Source organism: Bombina bombina, chromosome 9 (assembly GCF_027579735.1).
Source record: "Bombina bombina isolate aBomBom1 chromosome 9, aBomBom1.pri, whole genome shotgun sequence".
Taxonomy (NCBI): Eukaryota; Metazoa; Chordata; class Amphibia; order Anura; family Bombinatoridae; genus Bombina; species Bombina bombina.
The window spans coordinates 254542281-254569471 of NC_069507.1; positions in this window are offsets into that span (position 1 = coordinate 254542281).

A 27191-nucleotide genomic window follows, 5' to 3' on the forward strand; every position below is an offset into this window, starting at 1 on the left:
TGTTGCAGGGTCTCCCCCTGTAAGACACTGCCATGCTCTGTGTTCCTGTGACAGGCAGGTGACATCCGCTCTTGTCTTCCAGGAGAGATGATCTGACACATTCACTTTGCATTATCTCTTCAGACTTGGCTAATGTCCTGAAGCTACATTTTGCATCTGCAGAAGTTATAAACTAATTATGGCAACCATCTGGAAAAAAAGTACACAACAAAATAATTATTGAAACTTTACAAATGACTAGACTTTTCAGAATGGCAGCAAATAGAATATATAACTACATCAACTAGAAGCATTTCTAAAGTCTTAAAGTGACAGTAACAATATTGATGCTTTTCAAATCTTTATATATTTACAATAGGCACCCCTCTTTCAAATGATGGGTCTCAAGTTGCTCTATGTGGTGCAGGGCTGAGATATGGATTACAAAAGAGACTCCCTAACACCACTAATAAAAAGGAATGCCTCTGCTCCTTCCTCACCGCATATGATGTCATCATGTACACTGTGATGACATCATATGTCACAATAGAATCTCACTATAGAACAATGAAAATTGCCTCCAAAGCTGAAGGAATGCACAGGAGTGTATTTTGTTGCCTTTTGCATAAGGGGTTAACATATTGCCCGTCCCTTTTGTAATATAAATATTTCACATAAATCCTTCTCTATACTATTTTTACATTAAAAAAATCCTCCAAACTGTTAATATATCTGGTTTATCATAGCAGCATTATTGATTCTTTCCTCCCAGCTGAACAAAAATATAATCTATTTAGAACAAGCATTCATTTTTGACCAAGGGCTTCTTGCCTTTGTGTTTAGAGACACCTAGAGGTTTAAACACATAGGGGGATATCTATCAAGCCATCAACTGTGTTGCATTCGCCGGCATCAATACGCTCGCCTAACATTGCGGCAGCGTATCTCAATACACTCTCCTTAGTTATGAAAAAAAACGTGCACCAAGTACGGGGCAATGAGCATCAGACTGTTGTTAACTAGCAGTCATCGATCTCGCGTCTATTCGGCTTTTTCCAAGCTATATTTATACCCTGTCACTAAAAGCCGCCACTATACTAAAATGTTTAACCCCTATCCTGCCGCTCCCCAAACCCGCCGCAAGCTAAATAAAGTTATTAACCCCTATCCCGCCACTCCCCGACCCCGCTACAACCTAAATAAAGTTATTAAACCCTATCCTGCCACTCCCCGACCCCGCCACAACCTAAATAAACGTATTAACCCCTAAACCGTCAACCCCCCACATCGATAAAAAATAAATTAAGCTATTAACCCGGCCCTAAACCTAACAACCCGCTAACTTTAAATTAAAATTACAATATCCCTATCTTCAAATACATTTAAACTGACCTGTAGAATTAAAATAAACTATATTAAACTATTAATTAACCTACCCTAACTATTATCCTACAATAAAAAAAAAAATACAAACACCCCCCAACAGTAAAACCCACCACCCAACCAACCAACCCGCCAAATAAAAAACCTATCTAAAATAACATAAGCTCTCCATTGCCCTGAAAAGGGCATTTGTATGGGCATTGCCCTTAAAAGGGCATATAGCTCTTTTACATGCCCAGACCCTAATCTAAAAATTAAACCCACCCAAAAAAAAATTAAATTAACCTAACACTAACCCCCGACGATCCACTTACAGTTCTTGAAGTCCCGCATTAAAGATCCATCCAGCCGGCAAGAAGTCTTCATCTAGACGGCCTCTTTGATCTTCATCCAGCCGGCGAAGTCCTCATCCAGGCGGCAAGAAGTCTTCATCCAGATGGAATCTTCTATCTTCATCCATGCGGAGCGGGTACATCCTGAAGACATCCAGCACGGAGCATCCAACTCATACGGTCGCCACCGTAAACTGGAACTTCAATGCAAGTGACGCCATCCAAGATGGCGTCCCTTGCATTCCTATTGGCTGAAAGATTTCAAACAGCCAATAGGATTAGAGCTGCTAACATCCTATTGGCTGTTCCAATCAAGTAAAAGAAGGCAGCCTCCAGCAGTGAGCAAAGTGACTTTTATTTTTAAACACAGGTCAAATACAGCAACGTTTCGGGCTAACAATAAGCCCTTTCTCAAGCCTGGGCTTATTGTTAGCCCGAAACGTTGCTGTATTTGACCTGTGTTTAAAAATAAAAGTCACTTTGCTCACTGCTGGAGGCTGCCTTCTTTTACTTGAATTGTTTGGGCTTGGTCAGCCCTCTCCATGCACTAGTGAGTAGTGGGTGCTGTATCCATCTTTATTCATTTGAAGGCTGTTCCAATCAGCCAATAGGATTGAGCTCTCATCCTATTGGCTGATTGGAACAGCCAATAGAATGAGAGCTGCTCAAATCTTATTGGCTGATTGGGACAGCCAAAAGGATTTTAGCAGCTCTAATCCTATTGGTTGATTGAAATCTTTCAGCCAATAGGAATGCAAGGGACGCCATCTTGGATGACGTCACTTGCATTGAAGTTCCAGTTTAGGCAGTGACTGTATGAAGAGGATGCTCCGTGCCGGATGTCTTCAGGATGGACCCGCTCCACACCGGATGGATGAAGATAGAAGATGCCGTCTGGATGAAGACTTCTTGCCGACTGGATGAGGAGTTCTCCGGATGGATGAAGATGGAAGAGGCCACCCGGATGAAGACTTCTTGCCGCCTAGATGATGAAGTCTCCAGCTCCTGATGGATCTTTTAAGCGGGACTTCAAGAACTGTAAGTGGATCATCTGGGTTAGTGTTAGGTTTTTTTTAAGGGTTTCTTGGGTGGGTTTTATTTTTAGATGAGGGTCTGGTTATGTAAAAGAGCTAAATGCCCATACAAATGCCCTTTTCATAGCAATGGGGAGCTTAGGTTATTTTAGATAGGCTTTTTTATTTTGGGGGTTGGTTGGTAGGGTGATGGGGTTTTTGTTGGGGGGTGCTTGCAATTTTTTTTACAGGTAAAAGAGCTGATTTCTTTGGATCAATGCCCCACAAATGGCCCTTTTAAGGGACATTGGTAGTTTATTGTAGCCTAGAGTTTTTTTTTATTTTGGGAGGGCTTTTTATTTTGATAGGGCTATTAGATTAGTTGTAATTCTTTTTTATTTTTGATAATGGGGTTTTTTATTTTTCGTAATTTAGTGTTTTGGTTTTTTTTGTAACTTAGTGTTTGTTTTTTTCTGTAATTTAGTACTTTTAATAATGTTTAATTGTATATTTAATTAATTTGAGAAGGGTTAGGTTTTTTTAATATTTAATTTATTTTATTTAATTGGTAGTTTAATTTAATTGTAGGATAATAGTTAGGGTAGGTTAATTAATAGTTTAATATAGTTTATTTTAATTCTACAGGTAAGTTTAAATTTATTTGAAGATAAGGATGTTGTAATTTTATTTTAAAGTTAGTGGGTTGTTAGGTTTAGGGGTTAATAGCTTAATTTATTTTTTGGTGATGTGGGGGGCTGACGGATTAGGGGTTAATAGGTTTAGATAGTGGTAGTGATGTGGGAGGCCAGAGGTTTAGGGGTTAATACGTTTATTTAGGTTACGGCGGGGTCGGGGAGTGGCGAGATAGAGGTTAATAAATTTATTTATGTTGCGGCAGGGTCGGGGAGCGGTTGTCAGGGTTTTTCCCTGTTTTGTTTGCCATGTGCTGCTGTCAGTCATTTTACTCACCTCTCTTGCTGACTCTGGTGCATACTGTGTGATGCTGCTCATTTCCTGCACTTCCTTTTATGGCCAGACTGGTATACATCATCCGTGTGAGAAAGGATGCAGTCTCAGAATTGTAATGTCATTGTGATGTGTATTATTTAAAGGGCCTCTATTCAGTATGCTTTGTCCTTGCTTTGATTCCTGGCTTGTTATTTGACTTGTGGACTTTTTATTATATTTTGCTATTAATAAAGGTGTGATTATTTTTGCACTTCTCGTTTCAGTCTGATTCCTGGCACCCTGACATTACGCAAGGGCCATGATTCCTGATGGTGCTAATAATCCACCTTTACCTGCCATAATTTCCAGGATGGATGAACAGGATCACCGCTTGGATCAATTTGCATTAGCCCTGCAAACACTGCTGACTCGCACTGCACATTTGGACCAAAGTGTCCTGCAAGTTATGGCTGCTCCTGTTTCCGCTGCTGCACCTAGTCCTACCAGGAGCATGTCCGGTTCTGCACCTCTATCTCAGCTATATGGAGGCGATCCTAATCAGTGCAGAGGGTTTTTGAACCAGGTGGGCATTTACTTTGAGATGTTACCTCAGGCATTTCCCTCTGAGAGAGCTAAGGTGGGATTTCTCATCTCGTTACTCTCTGACACAGCTCTTGCCTGGGCTAATCCCTTGTGGGAGACTAATAAACCTGTGATTTCAGATTACCCTGAATTTGTGGCCTCCTTTCGAAGGGTATTTGATGTTCCGGCTCTCTCCTCCTCTGCTGCTAAACGACTCATGTCCATTCAGCAATGTACACGATCTGTTGCTCAGTATGCCATTGAGTTCCATACGCTTGCCGCAGAGGTAGGTTGGAACAATGAAGCCCTTGTTGCCGCCTTCTTTCATGGGCTCTCTGATGCCATTAAAGACGAAGTTGCTGCCAGAGATTTACCAGAAGATCTTGAGGCATTGGTGACTTTATTTTATCCTAATTGACATCAGACTAAGTGAGAGGCCCTCTTTCAAGGAGCGTTTGTGGAAGCCTCCTGTTCTGTTGTCTCCTACGTGTTCGTTCCCACCCATGCCTCCCTCTCCTCCCATGCCTCCTGGTCCCGAGTCACCAGGTACTGCTGAGCCAATGCAGTTGGAATTCACGTGTGTCTCTCTGCAGCGGAGAGGGCCTTTAGGAGGAGGGAGGAGCTCTGCCTCTATTGTGGGTTATAGGGCCACCTTTTGAAGTCTTGTCCTACACGGCCGGGAAACGCTCACACCTAAGGTCCTGTCAGGGGCAGACCTTGGGTGGCTTATCCCCGTCCCCCGAACCGCTAAAGGAGAAACCTTTGGTCACGGTTGTCCTTTCCTGGGTGGACTCCTTCATAGTCACCCAGGCTCTTGTTGACTCCGGTGCTGCGGGCTATTTAATTGACAGTGCTTTTGTATCAAAGCACTCCATTCCTGTTTTTGATGGCAGGCCCCTTCAGCCGGCACTTGTTACTCACGATACTGCTCCATTATCCATGGCTGTTGGGGCTCTACATTTTGAAACCCTCCAGTTCCAGGTGATAAACTCTCTGCATTTTCCGGTTGTTCTGGGTTTTCCCTGGCTCCAAAAGCACAATCCAAGTCTCGACTGGTGCAGGTCCGAAATTTTGTTGTGGTCTCCGCAATGTATTTCCACTTGTCTTCAGAAACCAGTTAAAGTCTTGTGCACTTCTTTGGTATCTCAATTGCCAGAGGAGTACCAAGAGTTCCTAGACGTTTTGACAAGGTGCATGCCGGTACATTGCCTCCTTACTGGTCTTACGATTGTGCAATAGACCTGCAACCCGGAGCCATTCCTCCTCGGGGCCGGGTTGCGGAGAATTGTGATTTGGAGGAGTATGTTGCCGATGCTCTGTCACGGGGGATCATCCGCAAATCCTGCTCTCCTGCAGGTGCTGGCTTCTTCTTTGTGAAGAAAAAGGGTGGTGAGTTAAGACCATGCATCGATTATAGGGGTCTATCTATCTTTTGGGTACTTATAGAGCGCAAACTAATCACTCGTGAGGGTCTCAAGGCACTAAGGGAAAGCAGATAGGAGGAGGGAGAGGGGGAGGGGATGGTCGTTCAGTCAAAGAGGTTTTGAGGTCCTTTCTGAACTTTGTAAGGGACAAGGATTGTCTGAGGTGCAGCGGGAGGGTGTTCCATGTCTTTGCTGCTATGTGGGAGAAGGATCTTCCACCCACTGTGGATTTGCTGATGCGGGGGATGACTGTGAGTGCTTGGTCGGTCGATCGTAGTTGTCTGGCGGGGGTGTAGAAATTTATGCGGTGGTTTATGTATTCGGGTCCGATGTTGTGTAGGGCCTTGAATGCATGGGTAAGGAGCTTGAAGGTGATTCTCTGGTTGATGGGGAGCCAGTGAAGGTTCCTTAGGTGTTCGGTGATGTGGCATTGGAGACGGATGTCGAGGATGAGTCTGGCTGAGGCGTTCTGGATACGTTGGAGTCTCTCTTGGAGTTTGATGGTGGAGCCGACGTAGAGTATATTGCCGTAGTCCAACCGCCTGCTGACAAGGGCGTGAGTGACTGTTTTCCTGGTTTCTGTAGGGATCCACTTGAAGATTTTTCGTAGCAGGTGGAGGATGTGGAAGCATGTTGAGGTGATGGTATTGATTTGTTGGTTCATGGAGAGTGATGAGTCCAGGATGAAGCCTAGATTCCATGCGTGGTGGGTTGGGGTTGGAGGTTGACCAAGGGCTGTGGGCCACCAGGAGTCATCCCATGCGGATTTATTGGGTCCGAAGAGGAGGACTTTGGTTTTGTCTGTGTTCAGTTTGAGCCGGTTGTCATTCATCCAGGCGGCGACTGCTGTCAGGCCTTTGTGGACGTTCTTTTCGGGATCTCGGGTAAATGAGATGATTAACTGGGTGTCGTCGGCGTAGGAGACGATGTTGAGGTTGTGGCGTCGGAGGATGGCTGCGAGAGGGGACATGTAGATGTTGAAGAGGGTGGGGCTTAGCGAAGAGCCTTGCAGTACACCACAGTTGACTGGTGTGGGTTTGGAGGCGAAGGGAGGGAGTCTGACTTTCTGGGTCCTGCCCGTGAGGAAGGAGGTTATCCATTCCAGAGCTTTGCTGCGTATGCCAACGTTGTGTAGGCGGGTGCAGAGGGTGTTGTGGTCGACAGTGTCAAAGGCTGCTGAGAGGTCTAGGAGGATCAGGGCGGCAGTTTCTCCTTGGTCGAGCATGGTGCAGATTTTGTCTGTGGCAGTGAGGAGGGCGGTCTCGGTACTGTGGTTGCTTCTGAAGCCAGATTGGGAGTGGTCCAGGGTGTGGTTGGCTTCAATGTGGTCGATAAGTTGCGAGTTGATGGACTTCTCTATGACTTTGGCCGGGAAGGGGAGTAGAGAGATGGGGCGGTAGTTATTCGGGTCTGTGGGGTCTGCCAAGGGTTTCTTCAGCATGCTTCCAGACATCCGGGAAGGTGCCGGTTTTGATGGAGCAGTTGATGGTGCGGCAGAGTTCAGGGGCGATGGTGTTGCTTGCTTTGTTGAATATGTGATGAGGGCATGGGTCAGAGGGTGTGCCGGAGTGGATGGATTTTATGATTCTGTGGGTGTCCTCTGTGGTGAGGGGGCACCAGATATTCCATGTGTGGTGTGGGGGGGCAAATTCGGGAGGTGTGTCGTTGGGTATAGGGGAGTGGGTGGTGGAGGTTGAGATATGAGGTGTGAAACAGTCATAGATGTCGAGGATCTTGCAGTGTAAGTGGGCAGCGAGGATATTGCAGAGGTCCTGGGAGGGTGGGATGTTGGTGGTGTCGCTGTTGGGTTTAGAGAATTCCTTGATGACTGAGAACAACTTCTTGCTGTTGTTTGCGTTAGAGTTGATTCTGTCTTCGATGGCTGTTTTTTTTGGCAGTTTTTATGAGGTGGTGGTGGGTGATTGCTTCCATAAAGGCCGCTTTCTCCAGAAGGGTCTTGCTGGATCTCCAGGCTCTTTCCAATTGTTTGCAGTGGAATTTGGAGTCCTGAAGGTCCGGGGTAAACCAGCTGGCCTTGTTGGTGGTTTGGCGGCTGGACGGTTTTTTGAGGGGGGCGAGGATGTTGGAGCAGTCTGTAATCCAGAGGTGGAGGTTGCGGGCGAAGGCGTTAGCATCTGTGGAAGTAGGTGGGGAAGATTTTGTTTAGGGTGCGGTGTAGTTGGTCTTAGGTAATGTTGTTCTGGTTTCTGCAGGGCGGGTGGTACTGTCGCAGGGGTGGTGGGTTTTTTGAAGGAGAAGTGTATGCAGTGGTGGTCAGTCCAGAGGAGTTTGGGGATGTTATTGACTGAGATGTGGTTGCCTGAGGAGAAGATCGAGTCGAGGGTGTGGCCGGCTGAGAGGGTTGGGTAATTTACAAGTTGCTTCAGTCCATGGTTCCAAGGTTTTCCAGGATGGTGGAGGTGTTGTGATCGTTTGGGTTATCAAGATGGAAGTTGAGGTCACCGAGGAGGATGTAGTCCATTGAGGCTAGGGCATGGGGTGCGATGTGGTTGGTGATGGAGTCGCAGAAGGCGGGACAAGGTCCGGGAGGTCTGTAGATGAGGGTTCCGCAGAGGGTGGTGTTGGGGTTGACCTGGATCTTGAAGTGTAGGTGTTCTAGGCCTGGTGAATGGTCGTCGGAGCTGGTTGCGACTTGGACGGTGCATTTGTGGATGATGGCGACACCTCCAGGTCGGTTGCTGCGGTCTTTGTGGCAGATCTTGTAGCCTTCGGGTATTGCAGTGGCGATGTCCGGCGCTGATGTGGGGTTTAGCCAGGTTTCGGTAAAGAAGGCGACGTCTGGGGAGGTGGAGTCTAGCAGGTTCCAGATTTCGAGGGCGTGCTTGTGGATGGAGCGGGTGTTGAGGAGGATGCAATTGAGGTAATTGCAGTTGTTTTTGGGTGGGTTAGTTGGTTGGGTTGTGGTCCGGAGGGAGGGGAAGGAGCAGTTGCGGCAGGTAAAAGGTCCAAAGGTGTTGGTCGGGGATGCGTGGTGGCAGGCGGACGATCTACCGGTGTTGAGCGCGTGGAGGGTGCTGGCATCGCAGTGACAGCAGTTTCTGGAGCCAAAGTTTGTGGCATTGGGTGTGGTCGGGGCGTGGATGGGCGCTGATGGGCTTGCCTTTCGCGTGCCTGCGGCACGCCCCGCTACACAATTGCACAGAGAAGCATTAAATACAGCAGGAAGGTGGGCGGGCTGGTTAGCTGGATAGGGGTAGGTGTGAAATTAAAACAGAGCAAGCAGGATACAGTAAAATACAACAAAAATACATAGGGAGGAGGGAGAGAGAGAGAATTTACTTCAATGGTGCTGGGAGCAGCATTAAATACAGCAGGAAGGTGGGTGGGCTGGTTAGCTGGATAGGGGTAGGTGTGAAATGAAAACAGTGCAAGCAGGATACAGTAAAATACAACAAAATACATAGGGAGGAGGGAGAGAGAGAGAACTTACTTCAATGGTGCTGGGAGCAGCATTAAATACAGCAGGAAGGTGGGCGGGCTGGTTAGCTGGATAGGGGTAGGTGTGAAATGAAAACAGAGCAAGCAGGATACAGTAAAATACAACAAAAATACATAGGGAGGAGGGAGAGAGAGGGGTCTTAATCGTCTTACCATTAAGAATGCTTACCCTATTCCACTCATTACGGAACTCTTTGACTGCCTCAAGGGAGCTGCGGTCTTTGCTAAACTTGATTTGATAGGAGCGTACAATCTCGTTAGGATCAAGGAGGGCCACAAATGGAAAACAGCATTTAACAACAGGAGCGGGCATTATGAGTATCTTGTAATGCCCTTTGGCCTATGGCCTATGTAATGCTCCTGCTGTTTTCCAGGAATTTATTAATGATGTCCTACGAGATATGTTGCAACAGTGTGTTGTGGTGTACTTAGACGACATCCTCATACACTCACCCACACTTGAGGCTCATCGTTCTGATGTTACACGGGTTCTTCAGAGACTACGTGAGAACGACCTGTTTTGTAAACTCGAGAAATGTGAGTTCTATCAGACTCAAGTAACCTTCCTAGGTTATGTTATCTCAGTTGCAGGGTTCTCCATGGATCCTGACAAGTTATCTGCAGTTCTGCAGTGGCCTTGCCCAGTTGGTCTTCGGTCTATTCAACGTTTTTTGGGGTTTACCAATTACTATAGAAAGTTTATTAAAAACTTTTCTTCCTTGGTCAAACCTATCACAGACATGACCCGCAAAGAGAATTATCCACTCCATTGGTCACCTACTGCCATTAAGGCCTTTTATAGTCTTAAGACTGCCTTTGCTGCCGCTCCAGTTCTGGCTCATCCTAACCCTGTCCTGCCTTTCGTTCTTGATGTCGATGTGTCTGAGACTGGGGAGGTTGCCCTCTTGTCTCAACATCCTACTCTTGATGGTTTCTTGCATCCGTGTTGTTTCTTCTCTAAGAAATTGTCTCCAGTGGAGTGCAATTATGAAATTGGCGACAGGGAATTACTGGCCATAATTTTGGCACTCAAGGAATGGAGGCATCTTCTCGGAGATACTAGCGTGCCAGTGCTCATTCTTACTGACCACAAGAATTTAACTTATCTATCTGAAGCAAAACATTTGTCGCCCCGACAGGCCAGATGGGCGCTATTTTTGTCTCAGTTTAATCATATGGTCTCCTACCTGCCTGGTAGTAAGAATGTTAGGGCTGATGCCCTCTCTCGACAATTTTCGCTTCTGTCCAAGGAGGAGTCTGTACCTACTCCAGTTATACCTCCTGACCATATTTTGGCTACCATACATACTAATTTGACTTCTCCCTTGGGGGAGCAGATCCTGGCTGCACAAACCAATGCACCTCCTGAGAAACCTAGTGGTAAGTGTTTGTTCCTGAGAGTCTTCGAACTAAACTTTTGCACACTTACCACTATCCTAAAGCCGCAGGTCACCCAGGCAAGAACCAAATGATTTGGTCTGTCACTCGACAATTCTGGTGGCCAGCTCTTTGTTCTGATGTTGCTGCGTATGTTGCCTCCTGCTCAGTTTGTGCACAGAATAAGACTCCTCAATGTCTTCCTGTGGGTCTTCTTCAACCTATTGCTAATGGCGAGCATCCTTGGACATATCTTTCCATGGACTTCATTCTCAAGCTCCCTGTTTCCAATAGCAATACTGTTATCCTTATGGTGGTTGACCGTTTTTCTAAAATTTCACATTGCATTCCCTTGAAGAAGTTGCCTACCGCTCAGGAGCTTGCTTCAATTTTTGCCCAGGAGGTCTTCCATTTACATGGGTTACCCAAGGAGATAGTGTCGGACCGGGGTAGCCAGTTTGTCTCCAGATTTTGGCATTCCTTTTGTGTTCAAATGGGGATCCAGCTTTCCTTCTCCTCTGTGGCCTACGCTCTATACCTTCCTCCTGCAATGCGCATCTCCAATGTTTTTCATGTCTCCCTCTTGAAACCATTGGTTTGTAATCAGTTTACCACTGTGTTGCCTCATCCCTGTCCTATCTTTGTTGACAACCATGAGGAGTATGAGGTCAGCAGCATTATTGACTCTCGTATGTCCAGGGGCTGCATACAGTATTTGGTTCACTGGAGGGGCTACGGTCCAGAGGAGCGTTCATGGGTTCACTCCTCTGATGGTCATGCCCCCACCCTCCTCTGTGCCTTCCATGCCCGTTTCCCCAATAAGCCTTTTGTCCTCCCGCGGGGGACGGGTCGTTGAGGAGAGGGTACTGTCAGGGTTTTTCCCTGTTTTGTTTGCCATGTGCTGCTGGCAGCAATTTTACTCACCTCTCTTGCTGACTTTGGTTGTTAGGTTTAGGGGTTAATAGCTTCATTTATTTTTTGGCAATGTGGGGGGCTGATGGTTTAGGGGTTAATAGGTTTAGATAGTGGTAGTGATGTGGGAGGCCAGAGGTTTAGGGGTTAATACATTTATTTAGGTTGCGGCGGGGTCGGGGAGTGGCGGGATAGGGGTTAATAAATTTATGTTGCGGCAGGGTCGGGGAGCGGTTGTCAGGGTTTTTTCCCTGTTTTGTTTGCCATGTGCTGCTGGCAGTAATTTTACTCACCTCTCTTGCTGACTCTGGTGCATACTGCGTGATGCTGCTCATTTCCTGCACTTCCTTTTATGGCCAGACTGGTATACATCCTCCGTGTGAGACAGGATGCAGTCTCAAAATTGTGATGTCATCACTTATTATTTAAAGGGCCTCTGGTCAGTATGCTTTGCCCTTGCGTTGTCTCAGACATGTTTGTGAGAGCTTCTGTGTATTACCTGGCTGTCTGACGTCCCTCCTGGTTCCTGATCCCTGGCTTGTCCCTGACTCTGCTGTTCTCCTTGTTCCTGATTCCAGCTCGTCTGACTACTCGCTTTGGCTCCTGACTCGGCTCGTCTGACTACCAGCTCTGGTTTTGATTCCTGGCTTGTTATTTGACTTGTGGACTTTTTATTATTTTTTGCTATTAATAAAGGTGTGATTATTTTTGTACTTCTCGTCTCAGTCTGATTCCTGGCACCCTGACAGCGGTGGGATAGGGTTTAATAACTTTATTTAAGTTGCGGCGGGGTTAGGGAGTGGTGGGATAGGGGATAAACATTTTAGTATAGTGGCAGCGTTTAGTGACAGGGTATAAATATAGCTTGGAAAAAGCAGAATAGACGCAAGATCGATGGGGGTTAATAACTTTATTTAGGTTGCAGTGATGTCTGGGACGGCAGATTAGGGGTGTTTAGACTCTGGGTTTATGTTAGGGTGTTAGGTGTAAACGTAACTTGTTTTCAACCATATAAATCAATGGGATATCTGGCAGTATCGAACATAACCTTTCGGTGCTTTCAGGCTCCCATTGATTTCTATGGCATCCGCGGACTCCAGGGTGGCGGATTGAAAACCAGGTACAATGCATCGGAATAGCCGCGAGCGTACCTGTTAAAAGTTTGATAACTGGGAAAAAGTGTCAGAGCCAAATGTGTTTTCGAAACATCTGTAATGATGTAAGCATTAGATCTGCGTTGTATTGAGACCGGCGGATCGTATGTTATGTAACAAATTTCAACTTTTGCCAGTCTGTAGGCTTTGATAACTAGGTTGGATCAAACTCGCAACAATTACGCTGCAGAATTCCGGCATATTTGCGATTGACAGCTTGATAGATAGGCCCCATAGCAAAAACCTGCATATGCTCTGTGCTTTCATGCTGCCCCACAAAAGGAAACTGGAAGATCAGCCAATCGCTAGCTGCAACAGGTCACAGTGCATTTGCAAAATTACCAGATTGCCAGTGTGTCATGTGCCCATGTGCCGCATGTGTTTAACCCTTTCTTTAGCATTAGCTATCCAACTGGGACAATGTTAATTAGTCAAAAGTTAAAGTGCTCTACTAATGAGAGTAGTTAATTTTCAGACTGTTTGGGCCCAGACATTTTTTTTTCTGCTAAATCTTTTTTTTTTATATATACATCACCAACTTTTTGTAAACAGGTTTGGCATTACTTATGCGTGATGAAGTCACTAACAATGGGTAAGTGCCATAACAGACTGTTTGACTCAACATAAATGGGTGCTGCTCTACTTGTGAGTATTCATTTGTCATCTTCATAGTCCATCTTGTATCAACTTTATCACACTAGGAGGCGCCTTTGTCTTGAGATTGTTGTTCACAGGGAAAGTTTATTTATAACTGTTCCTAACTGGCTCAGCAGAGTTGATAAGAGAAACCCTAGATTATAACATGACAACACTTGTTACTTTATGGAGACTAATGCCTTGATTGCTTACGAAGAATAGAAGCAAAACTGACTAAATACAGTACATTACTTTGTTCTCAGCCTCTCTGTATTGTTCAAGAAGGTATTAAAGGTCCTTTGTTCAAAACTGTAACGAAAAGACTTGTCTTGTGCCTGTGGTAAAATTAATGCATCCCATATGTATAATTGGAAGAGCTATTAAGTGTGATAGCCACATAAACCTTGTTATTACAAGTTGAGCATTGCTTGTCCAATGCATGTGATAATCAACCTGTCATATGGTAACAGTTCCCACCAGCACCCAAGTCTACCTAACCCCACTGTAATAAACCTGATGCCTGTCCCCCTAATACATTAAATTCCCAAACTGACACAATTCCCCATAGTAAACCGCACAGCTAAAAAGTTATTATTGCTGTTAACAGCTAGACTACAATGACAATCCCCATATGCTAAACCCCCTAACTACTAACCCCTTAACCTTAACCCCCCATGCTAAACCCCCTGATACTATCTCATAAATCCCAACTCCCATTGCAAAAGCACCCACAAGCCCCCCTACATAAAATGACCTTTAACTTAAGACCCACCTCCACAAGACCCCTTTACATAAAATTATCCATAACCTAAGATTCCCCACCACAAGACCCCCTACATAAAATGGCTCCTAACCTAAGACCTATCCCCTACATAAAATGACCCTTAACTTAAGAAACCCACAGCAAGACCCCCAACATAAAATTACCCCTAACCTAAGTCCCACCACCACAAGACCCCCTACATAAAATAACCCTTAACTTAAGAAGACCACCCACATAAAAGGACCCCTAACCTAAGATCCACCACAAGACCCCCCTACATAAAATGATCCTTAAGCTAAGATCACCGACCAAAAGACCTACATAAAATAACCACTTACACTTACAAAATTATCACAAGGAGCAAAAACAAAATGTAAGCTGTATAGATTGTGCTCAAGTGATATTAGAGTTCCAAGATACAGTCCAAACAACAAAAGGTATTCCAGCCTCCAGAAAATTTAAAACGTTCTTTTTAAAAAGTTATTTTTAAATCTTCTGGAGTCTGTATTTAGTTAGGTAAGTGTACAACTGTAATTGTGGCTATGTGTGTTTGTGTGTCTGTGTCTGTATTTAGTTAGGTTAGTGTACAACTGTAATTGTGGCTATGTGTGTTTGTGTGTCTGTGTCTGTATTTAGTTAGGTTAGTGTAAAACTGTAATGGCAGCTATGTGTGTTTGTGTGTCTGTGTCTGTATTTAGTTAGGTTAGTGTAAAACTGTAATGGTAGCTATGTGTGTTTGTGTGTCTGTATTTAGTTAGGTTAGTGTAAAACTGTAATGGTAGCTATGTGTGTTTGTGTGTCTGTGTCTGTATTTAGTTAGGTTAGTGTAAAACTGTAATGGTAGCTATGTGTGTTTGTGTGTTTGTGTGTCTGTATTTAGTTAGGTTAGTGTAAAACTGTAATGGTAGCTATGTGTGTTTGTGTGTCTGTGTCTGTATTTAGTTAGGTTAGTGTAAAACTGTAATGGTAGCTATGTGTGTTTGTGTGTCTGTGTCTGTATTTAGTTAGGTTAGTGTAAAACTGTAATGGTAGCTATGTGTGTTTGTGTGTCTGTGTCTGTATTTAGTTAGGTTAGTGTAAAACTGTAATGGTAGCTATGTGTGTTTGTGTGTCTGTGTCTGTATTTAGTTAGGTTAGTGTAAAACTGTAATGGTAGCTATGTGTGTTTGTGTGTTTGTGTCTGTATTTAGTTAGGTTAGTGTAAAACTGTAATGGTAGCTATGTGTGTTTGTGTGTCTGTGTCTGTATTTAGTTAGGTTAGTGTAAAACTGTAATGGTAGCTATGTGTGTTTGTGTGTCTGTGTCTGTATTTAGTTAGGTTAGTGTAAAACTGTAATGGTAGCTATGTGTGTTTGTGTGTTTGTGTGTCTGTGTCTCTATTTAGTCAGGCAAGTGTACAACTGTAATAGGGGCTTTGGGTGTTTGTCCTAAATAATGGGAGCATCACACACAAATTAAAATGTAACTGTATTTAAACAAGCTTCTCTAGAAAGCTCTTTCATATTCTGGGCAGCTTTATATTTGTCAGATGATTTTGATTCACCACTGCAGCAATTTGCACCACCTCTGAGGGGTGACATATCCACATATGTACCATGTTTTCTGTAACCATCATTAATCACACATTACTCCTCATCTTGACTAACTCCAATATAAGATGTGACCTCTAATGTTTCCACTTTTTTGTCTGTAACAGCTTTTTCCTATAGTTTTTGAATATGTGAAGTTTCTATCATACACACTGACAGTTTGCATTTCTTGTGAGAATATATATTTTTTTCTATTTGATTAAAAAAGGAACAAAATATAGAGCCAACAATTCTCTTTGTTATAGAAAATCTCTCTCTGCACAATCATTACATTGATATAATTCTGCCCTAGGGTGTTTCGTACCAAGACAAAAACAAAAATCAATCCTGCAGTTTAGATTTGTACAATGAAATATTTGGTATTCCTCCTTTCTGAAACATACACCAGATATTATCACATTACACTCGGGAAGGGTATGGAATAAAACGCTGACTTGTTTGGCAGCAAACCCTTCATTGACAGCCATGCTTTGCCTGGGTGCAGCATATTTTACAAGGAATGATATATACCACCTTGGAGCAAGCTGTGAGCATAAAATGATATATTGCCACAGTTATCAACATAGAACAGATGTTCTTCTGTTTGTGGAATCAGACGGGGTATATTTAATTCCCAGTGTTAAATGATTTACCGAAGCTGAAAGCCACTGCTCTTTGTAGTAGCTTAACTCTGTCAAATTGTTGTGTATCATAATAACAAATGGCATATAACTGTTCTAGTCCAGAAATATCCATTTACACTGTGTGCTGCAGAGGATAGAACAGACTGGAGCCCAGAAATGTCTGAAAACAGAAATATATGAGCAACAGAAAGTATTGCTGTAGATACACATAAGGCTGAGGTTTTGGGCAGATCTTTTTTAAAAGGACATTAAACAACTTCAACAAGAAGCTTGTGATTCACCTGCGATTGACCTCAGTGCATTTCTCTTATTTTAACTCTTTACAGGTGCCAGCTAGTGAAACTCTGTATCATCACACTGGGCAAGCTATGCTGGTACTCATGCATTATTCAGCCTGTGACAGAGGTGGGGAACATTCAAAGATTTGTGATGATGCAGCCGGCTTTTCACAGCTGCAATTTTTTTTAACTAACACAATACAGAGTTGGTGGTTTATATTTTTGCAGTTTTATACATAGTTAACAGTTAAATAACACACACACACATATATATATATACAGTTGTGCTCATACGTTTACATACCCTGGCAGAATTTATGATTTCTTGGCCATTTTTCAGAGAATATGAATGATAACACAAAAACTTTTATTTCACTCATGGTTAGTGATTGGCTGAAGCCATTTATTATCAATCAACTGTGTTTACTCTTTTTAAATCATAATGACAACAGAAACTACCCAAATGACCCTGATCAAAAGTTTACATACCCTGGGGATTTTGGCCTGATAACATGCACACAAGTTGACAAAGGGGTTTGAATGGCTTTTAAAGGTAACCACCCTCACCTGTGATCTGTTTGCTTGTAATTAGTGTGTGTGTATAAAAGGTCAATGAGTTTCTGGACTCCTGACAGACCCTTGCATCTTTCATCCAGTGCTGCACTGACGTTTCCGGATTCTGAGTCATGGGGAAAGCAAATGAATTGTCAAAGGATCTGCGGGAAAAGGTAGTTGAACTGTATAAAACAGGAAAGGGATATAAAAAAATATCCAAGGAATTAAGAATGCAAATCCGCAGTGTTCAAACGCTAATCAAGAAGTGGAAAATGAGGGGTTCTGTTTGATAACATACTGCATTCATCTTGCCATCAATTCTGACCAAATTTCCTGTGCCTTTGTAGCTCACACATCCCCAAAACATCAGTGATCCACCTCTGTGTTTCACAGTAGGAATGGTGTACCTTTCATCATAGGCCTTGTTGACTCCTCTCTATATGTAGCGTTTGTGGTTGTGGACAAAAAGCTCAATTTTGGTCTCATCACTCCAAATGACTTTGTGCCAGAGGGTTTGAGGCTTGTCTCTGGGCTACTTTGTGGGATACTTTGTGGCATTTGCATAGTAATGGCTTTCTTCTGGCAACTCGACCATGCAGCCCATCTTTCCTCAAGTGCCTCCTTATTGTGCATCTTGAAACAGCCACACCACATGTTTTCAGAGAGTCCTGTATTTCACCTGAAGTTATTTGTGGGTTTATCTTTGCATCCCGAACAATTTTCCTGGCAGTTGTGGTGAAATTTTAGTTGGTCTACCTGACCGTGGTTTGGTTTCAACAGAACCCCTCATTTTCCACTTTTTTATTAGAGTTTGAACACTGCTGATTTGCATTCTCAATTCCTTGGATATATTTTTATACCCCTTTCCTTTTTTATACAGTTCAACTACCTTTTCCCGCAGATCCTTTGACAATTCTTTTGCTTTCCCCATGACTCAGAATCCAGAATCGTCAGTGCAGCTCTGAATTAAAGATGCAACGGTCTGTCAGGAGTCCAGAAACTCATTGACCTTTTATACAAACACACTAATTACAAGAAAACAGATCACAGGTGAGGATGGTTACCTTTAATAGCCATTCAAACCCCTTTGTGTCAAATTGTGTGCATGTTATCAGGCCAAAATCACCAGGGTATGTAAACTTTTGACTAGAGTCATTTGGGTAGTTTCTGTTGTCATTATGATTTAAAAAGAGTAAACACAGTTGATTGATAATAAATGGCTTCAGCCAAACACTAACCATGAGTGAAAGAAACATTTATGTGTTATCATTCATATTCTCTGAAAAATGGCCAAGAAATCATAAATTCTGCCAGGGTATGTAAACTTATGAGCACAACTGTATACATATAAATAATATAGAGCAATGCAACCAAAATGATAACGTTCCAGCTCATCCGGAATACTGCACAGTAACTGTGCACAATACAGCTGTCTAAAAGCCATCACTGGTCTGTGACTGCGCATTGCTTCACACAATATAAGAATAACTCAACCCCAAAATGGCAGCACATGGTATGTAGATGCTTAACTTTAGCAATAAGCACCAGTAATGGTTTAGAATAAAAGAACAGCTTAGAAAAGACATGAAACAGGAAGGAAAACAAGAACATGGTGAATAGTTGACCTGTTATTGTAATTCTGGCCAGTGGTTTAATTCCCCTTTAACATGGCGGACATGGGTTCAGAACCAGTTGGAGGATTCAGTTCTTAGTGACCCTAAGTATATCTTTTAATTTGGATCCTCAGACACCACAGATGGTAGCCATTGGACTATCTACCAAATGAGAGCTGAATTCACTTCAGTCATTGATAAACATGTATTGTCTGACACCAACACATAAACAGAGTATAAAGAGACATAAACAGAGCATAAACAAACTTAAACGGAGTATAAAGAGTATAAACTGATTATAAAGAGACATAAACAGAGTATAAATAGACATAAACAGAGTATAAAGAGACATAAACAGAGTATAAAGAGACATAAACAGAGTATAAAGAAACATAAACAGAGTATAACGAAACATAGAGTATAAAGAGACATAAACAGAGTATAACAAAACATAGAGTATAAAGAGACATAAACAGAGTATAACGAAACATAGAGTATAAAGAGACATAAACAGAGTATAACGAAACATAAATAGCGCATAAAGAAACATAAACAGAGTATAAAGAGACATAAATAGCGCATAAAGAAACATAAACAAAGTATACAGAAACATAAACAGAGTATAAAGAGACATAAACAGAGTATAAAGAGACATAAACAGAGTATAACGAAACATATAGTATAAAGAGACATAAACAGAGTATAAAGAGACATAAGCAGAGTATAAAGAGACATAAACAGAGTATAAAGAGACATAAACAAAGTATAAAGAGACATAAACAGATTATAAAGAGACATAAACAGTGTAAAAAGAAACATAAACAGAGTATAACGAAACATAGAGTATAAAGAGACATAAACAGAGTATAACGAAACATAGAGTATAAAGAGACATAAACAGAGTATAAAGAGACATAAACAGAGTATAAAGAGACATAAATAGCGCATAAAGAAACATAAACATAGTATAAAGAGACATAAATAGTGCATAAAGAAACATAAACAGAGTATAAAGAGACATAAACAGAGTATAACAAAACATAGAGTATAAAGAGACATAAACAGAGTATGAAGAGACATAAACAGAGTATAAAGAGACATAGAGTATAAAGAGACATAAACAGAGTATAACGAAACATAGAGTATAAAGATACATAAACAGAGTATAAAGAGACATAAACAGAGTATAAAGAAACATAAATAGCGCATAAAGAAACATAAACAGAGTATAAAGAGACATAAACAGAGTATAAAGAGACATAAACTGAGTATAAAGAAACATAAACTGAGTATAAAGAAACATAAACTGAGTATAAAGAGAAATAAAATGAGTATAAAGAGACATAAACAGAGTATAAAGAAACATAAACAGAGTATAAAGAGACATAAATAGCGCATAAAGAAACATAAACATAGTATAAAGAGACATAAACAGAGTATAAAGTGACATAAACTGAGTATAAAGAAACATAAACTGAGTATAACGAAAGATAGAGTATAAAGAGACATAAACAGAGTATAACGAAACATAGAGTATAAAGAAACATAAACAGAGTATAAAGAGACATAAACAGAGTATAACGAAACATAAACAGAGTATAAAGAGACATAAACAGAGTATAAAGAAACATAAACAGAGTATAAAGAGACATAAACAGAGTATAAAGAGACATAAATAGCGCATAAAGAAACATAAACAGAGTATAAAGAGACATAAACAGAGTATAAAGAGACATAAACAGAGTATAAAGAGACATAAACAGAGTATAAAGAAACATAAACAGAGTATAAAGAGACATAAATAGCACATAAATAAACATAAACAGAGTATAAAGAGACATAAACAGAGTATAAAGAGACATAAACTGAGTATAAAGAAACATAAACTGAGTATAAAGAAACATAAACTGAGTATAAAGAGACATAAACTGAGTATAAAGAAACATAAACTGAGTATAAAGAGACAAAGGGGCATATTTATCAAGCTCTATATGGAGCTTGATGCCCCGTTTTTCCGGGGAGCCTTCAGGCTCCCTGGAAACAGAAGTTATGAAGCAGCGGTCTAAAGACCGCTGCTCCATAACTTGTCCACCTGCTCTGAGGTGGCAGACAGAAATCGCCAGGAATCAACCCGATCAAATATGAACAGGTTGATTGACATCCCCTGCTAGCGGCCAATCTGCATAGAGACATAAACAGAGTATAAAGAGACATAAACAGAGTATAAAGAGACATAAACTGAGTATAAAGAAACATAAACTGAGTATAAAGAAACATAAACTGAGTATAAAGAGACATAAAATGAGTATAAAGAGACATAAACAGAGTATAAAGAGACATAAACAGAGTATAAAGAAACATAAACAGAGTATAAAGAGACATAAATAGCGCATAAAGAAACATAAACAGAGTATAAAGAGACATAAACAGAGTATAAAGTGACATACACAGAGTATAAAGAGACATAAACAGAGTATAAAGAGACATAAACTGAGTATAAAGAAACATAAACTGAGTATGAAGAAACATAAACTGAGTATAAAGAGACATAAACTGAGTATAAAGAGACATAAACAGAGTATAAAGAGACATAAACAGAGTATAACGAAACATAAACAGAGTATAACGAAAGATAGAGTATAAAGAGACATAAACAGAGTATAACGAAACATAGAGTATAAAGAAACATAAACAGAGTATAAAGAGACATAAACAGAGTATAACGAAACATAAACAGAGTATAAAGAGACATAAACAGAGTATAAAGCAACATAAACAGAGTATAAAGAGACATAAACAGAGTATAAAGAGACATAAATAGCGCATAAAGAAACATAAACAGAGTATAAAGAGACATAAACAGAGTATAAAGAGACATAAACAGAGTATAAAGAAACATAAACAGAGTATAAAGAGACATAAATAGTGCATAAAGAAACATAAACAGAGTATAAAGAGACATAAACAGAGTATAAAGAGACATAAACTTAGTATAAAGAAACATAAACTGAGTATAAAGAGACATAAACAGAGTATAAAGAGACATAAACAGAGTATAAAGAGACATAAACAGAGTATAAAGAGACATAAACAGATTATAACGAAACATAAACAGAGTATAACGAAAGATAGAGTATAAAGAGACATAAACAGAGTATAACGAAACATAGAGTATAAAGAAACATAAACAGAGTATAAAGAGACATAAACAGAGTATAACGAAACATAAACAGAGTATAAAGAGACATAAACAGAGTATAAAGAAACATAAACAGAGTATAAAGAGACATAAACAGAGTATAAAGAGACATAAATAGCGCATAAAGAAACATAAACAGAGTATAAAGAGACATAAACAGAGTATAAAGAGACATAAACAGAGTATAAAGAAACATAAACAGAGTATAAAGAGACATAAATAGTGCATAAAGAAACATAAACAGATTATAAAGAGACATAAACAGAGTATAAAGAGACATAAACTTAGTATAAAGAAACATAAACTGAGTATAAAGAAACATAAACTGAGTATAAAGAAACATAAACTGAGTATAAAGAGACATAAACTGAGTATAAAGAGACATAAACTGAGTATAAAGAAACATAAACTGAGTATAAAGAAACATAAACTGAGTATAAAGAGACATAAACTGAGTATAAAGAAACATAAACTGAGTATAAAGAGACAAAGGGGCATATTTATCAAGCTCTGCATGGAGCTTGATGCCCCGTTTTTCCGGGGAGCCTTCAGGCTCCCTGGAAACAGAAGTTATGAAGCAGCGGTCTAAAGACCGCTGCTCCATAACTTGTCCACCTGCTCTGAGGTGGCAGACAGAAATCGCCAGGAATCAACCCGATCAAATATGAACAGGTTGATTGACATCCCCTGCTAGCGGCCAATCTGCAGGGATCGGTATTGCACCAGCAGTTCACAAGAACTGCTGGTGCAATGATAAATGCCAAGAGCGTATGCTGTCGGCATTTATCGATGTGCAGCGGACATGATCCGCAATATCGAATCATGTCCGCTTGCACAATCATAAATATGCCCCATAGGGGCATATTTATCAAGCTCCGTATGGCTCGCCGGAAACAAAAGTAATCAAGAAGTTATGAAGCAGCGGTCTAAAGATCGCTGCTCCATAACTTGTCCGCTTGCTCTGAGGGATGGCGGACAGAAATCAACCCAATCGGATATGATCGGGTGGATTGACACCCCCTGCTAGCGACATTGCACCTGCAGTTCACAAGAACTGCTGGTGCAATGATAAATGCCGACAGCTAATGCTCCCTGGAAACAGAAGTTATGAAGCAGCGGTCTAAAGACCGCTGCTCCATAACTTGTCCACCTGCTCTGAGGTGGCAGACAGAAATCGCCAGGAATCAACCCGATCAAATATGAACAGGTTGATTGACATCCCCTGCTAGCGGCCAATCTGCATAGAGACATAAACAGAGTATAAAGAGACATAAACAGAGTATAAAGAGACATAAACTGAGTATAAAGAAACATAAACTGAGTATAAAGAGACATAAAATGAGTATAAAGAGACATAAACAGAGTATAAAGAGACATAAACAGAGTATAAAGAAACATAAACAGAGTATAAAGAGACATAAATAGCGCATAAAGAAACATAAACAGAGTATAAAGAGACATAAACAGAGTATAAAGTGACATACACAGAGTATAAAGAGACATAAACAGAGTATAAAGAGACATAAACTGAGTATAAAGAAACATAAACTGAGTATAAAGAGACATAAAATGAGTATAAAGAGACATAAACAGAGTTTAAAGAGACATAAACAGAGTATAAAGAGACATAAACAGAGTATAAAGAGACATAAATAGCGCATAAAGAAACATAAACAGAGTATAAAGAGACATAAACAGAGTATAAAGTGACATACACAGAGTATAAAGAGACATAAACAGAGTATAAAGAGACATAAACTGAGTATAAAGAAACATAAACTGAGTATGAAGAAACATAAACTGAGTATAAAGAGACATAAACTGAGTATAAAGAGACATAAACAGAGTATAAAGAGACATAAACAGAGTATAACGAAACATAAACAGAGTATAACGAAAGATAGAGTATAAAGAGACATAAACAGAGTATAACGAAACATAGAGTATAAAGAAACATAAACAGAGTATAAAGAGACATAAACAGAGTATAACGAAACATAAACAGAGTATAAAGAGACATAAACAGAGTATAAAGCAACATAAACAGAGTATAAAGAGACATAAACAGAGTATAAAGAGACATAAATAGCGCATAAAGAAACATAAACAGAGTATAAAGAGACATAAACAGAGTATAAAGAGACATAAACAGAGTATAAAGAGACATAAACAGAGTATAAAGAAACATAAACAGAGTATAAAGAGACATAAATAGCGCATAAAGAAACATAAACAGAGTATAAAGAGACATAAACAGAGTATAAAGAGACATAAACTTAGTATAAAGAAACATAAACTGAGTATAAAGAAACATAAACTGAGTATAACGAAACATAGAGTATAAAGAAACATAAACAGAGTATAAAGAGACATAAACAGAGTATAACGAAACATAAACAGAGTATAAAGAGACATAAACAGAGTATAAAGAAACATAACCAGAGTATAAAGAAACATAAACTGAGTATAAAGAAACATAAACTGAGTATAAAGAGACATAAACTGAGTATAAAGAAACATAAACTGAGTATAAAGAGACAAAGGGGCATATTTATCAAGCTCTGCATGGAGCTTGATGCCCCGTTTTTCCGGGGAGCCTTCAGGCTCCCTGGAAACAGAAGTTATGAAGCAGCGGTCTAAAGACCGCTGCTCCATAACTTGTCCACCTGCTCTGAGGTGGCAGACAGAAATCGCCAGGAATCAACCCGATCAAATATGAACAGGTTGATTGACATCCCCTGCTAGCGGCCAATCTGCAGGGATCGGTATTGCACCAGCAGTTCACAAGAACTGCTGGTGCAATGATAAATGCCAAGAGCGTATGCTGTCGGCATTTATCGATGTGCAGCGGACATGATCCGCAATATCGAATCATGTCCGCTTGCACAATCATAAATATGCCCCATAGGGGCATATTTATCAAGCTCCGTATGGCTCGCCGGAAACAAAAGTAATCAAGAAGTTATGAAGCAGCGGTCTAAAGATCGCTGCTCCATAACTTGTCCGCTTGCTCTGAGGGATGGCGGACAGAAATCAACCCAATCGGATATGATCGGGTGGATTGACACCCCCTGCTAGCGACATTGCACCTGCAGTTCACAAGAACTGCTGGTGCAATGATAAATGCCGACAGCTAATGCTCCCTGGAAACAGAAGTTATGAAGCAGCGGTCTAAAGACCGCTGCTCCATAACTTGTCCACCTGCTCTGAGGTGGCAGACAGAAATCGCCAGGAATCAACCCGATCAAATATGAACAGGTTGATTGACATCCCCTGCTAGCGGCCAATCTGCATAGAGACATAAACAGAGTATAAAGAGACATAAACAGAGTATAAAGAGACATAAACTGAGTATAAAGAAACATAAACTGAGTATAAAGAAACATAAACTGAGTATAAAGAGACATAAAATGAGTATAAAGAGACATAAACAGAGTATAAAGAGACATAAACAGAGTATAAAGAAACATAAACAGAGTATAAAGAGACATAAATAGCGCATAAAGAAACATAAACAGAGTATAAAGAGACATAAACAGAGTATAAAGTGACATACACAGAGTATAAAGAGACATAAACAGAGTATAAAGAGACATAAACTGAGTATAAAGAAACATAAACTGAGTATGAAGAAACATAAACTGAGTATAAAGAGACATAAACTGAGTATAAAGAGACATAAACAGAGTATAAAGAGACATAAACAGAGTATAACGAAACATAAACAGAGTATAACGAAAGATAGAGTATAAAGAGACATAAACAGAGTATAACGAAACATAGAGTATAAAGAAACATAAACAGAGTATAAAGAGACATAAACAGAGTATAACGAAACATAAACAGAGTATAAAGAGACATAAACAGAGTATAAAGAAACATAAACAGAGTATAAAGAGACATAAACAGAGTATAAAGAGACATAAATAGCGCATAAAGAAACATAAACAGAGTATAAAGAGACATAAACAGAGTATAAAGAGACATAAACAGAGTATAAAGAAACATAAACAGAGTATAAAGAGACATAAATAGCGCATAAAGAAACATAAACAGAGTATAAAGAGACATAAACAGAGTATAAAGAGACATAAACTTAGTATAAAGAAACATAAACTGAGTATAAAGAAACATAAACTGAGTATAACGAAACATAGAGTATAAAGAAACATAAACAGAGTATAAAGAGACATAAACAGAGTATAACGAAACATAAACAGAGTATAAAGAGACATAAACAGAGTATAAAGAAACATAACCAGAGTATAAAGAGACATAAACAGAGTATAAAGAGACATAAATAGCGCATAAAGAAACATAAACAGAGTATAAAGAGACATAAACAGAGTATAAAGAGACATAAACAGAGTATAAAGAAACATAAACAGAGTATAAAGAGACATAAATAGCGCATAAAGAAACATAAACAGAGTATAAAGAGACATAAACAGAGTATAAAGAGACATAAACTTAGTATAAAGAAACATAAACTGAGTATAAAGAAACATAAACTGAGTATAAAGAAACATAAACTGAGTATAAAGAAACATAAACTGAGTATGAAGAAACATAAACTGAGTATAAAGAGACATAAACTGAGTATAAAGAGACATAAACAGAGTATAAAGAGACATAAACAGAGTATAAAGAGACATAAACAGAGTATAAAGAGACATAAACAGAGTATAACGAAACATAAACAGAGTATAACGAAAGATAGAGTATAAAGAGACATAAACAGAGTATAACGAAACATAGAGTATAAAGAAACATAAACAGAGTATAAAGAGACATAAACAGAGTATAACGAAACATAAACAGAGTATAAAGAGACATAAACAGTGTATAAAGAAACATAAACAGAGTATAAAGAGACATAAACAGAGTATAAAGAGACATAAATAGCGCATAAAGAAACATAAACAGAGTATAAAGAGACATAAATAGCGCATAAAGAAACATAAACAGAGTATAAAGAGACATAAACAGAGTATAAAGAGACATAAACTTAGTATAAAGAAACATAAACTGAGTATAAAGAAACATAAACTGAGTATAAAGAAACATAAACTGAGTATAAAGAAACATACACTGAGTATAAAGAAACATAAACTGAGTATAAAGAAACATAAACTGAGTATAAAGAGACATAAACTGAGTATAAAGAGACATAAACTGAGTATAAAGAAACATAAACTGAGTATAAAGAAACATAAACTGAGTATAAAGAGACATAAACTGAGTATAAAGAAACATAAACAGAGTATAAAGAGACAAAGGGGCATATTTATCAAGCTCTGCATGGAGCTTGATGCCCCGTTTTTCCGGGGAGCCTTCAGGCTCCCTGGAAACAGAAGTTATGAAGCAGCGGT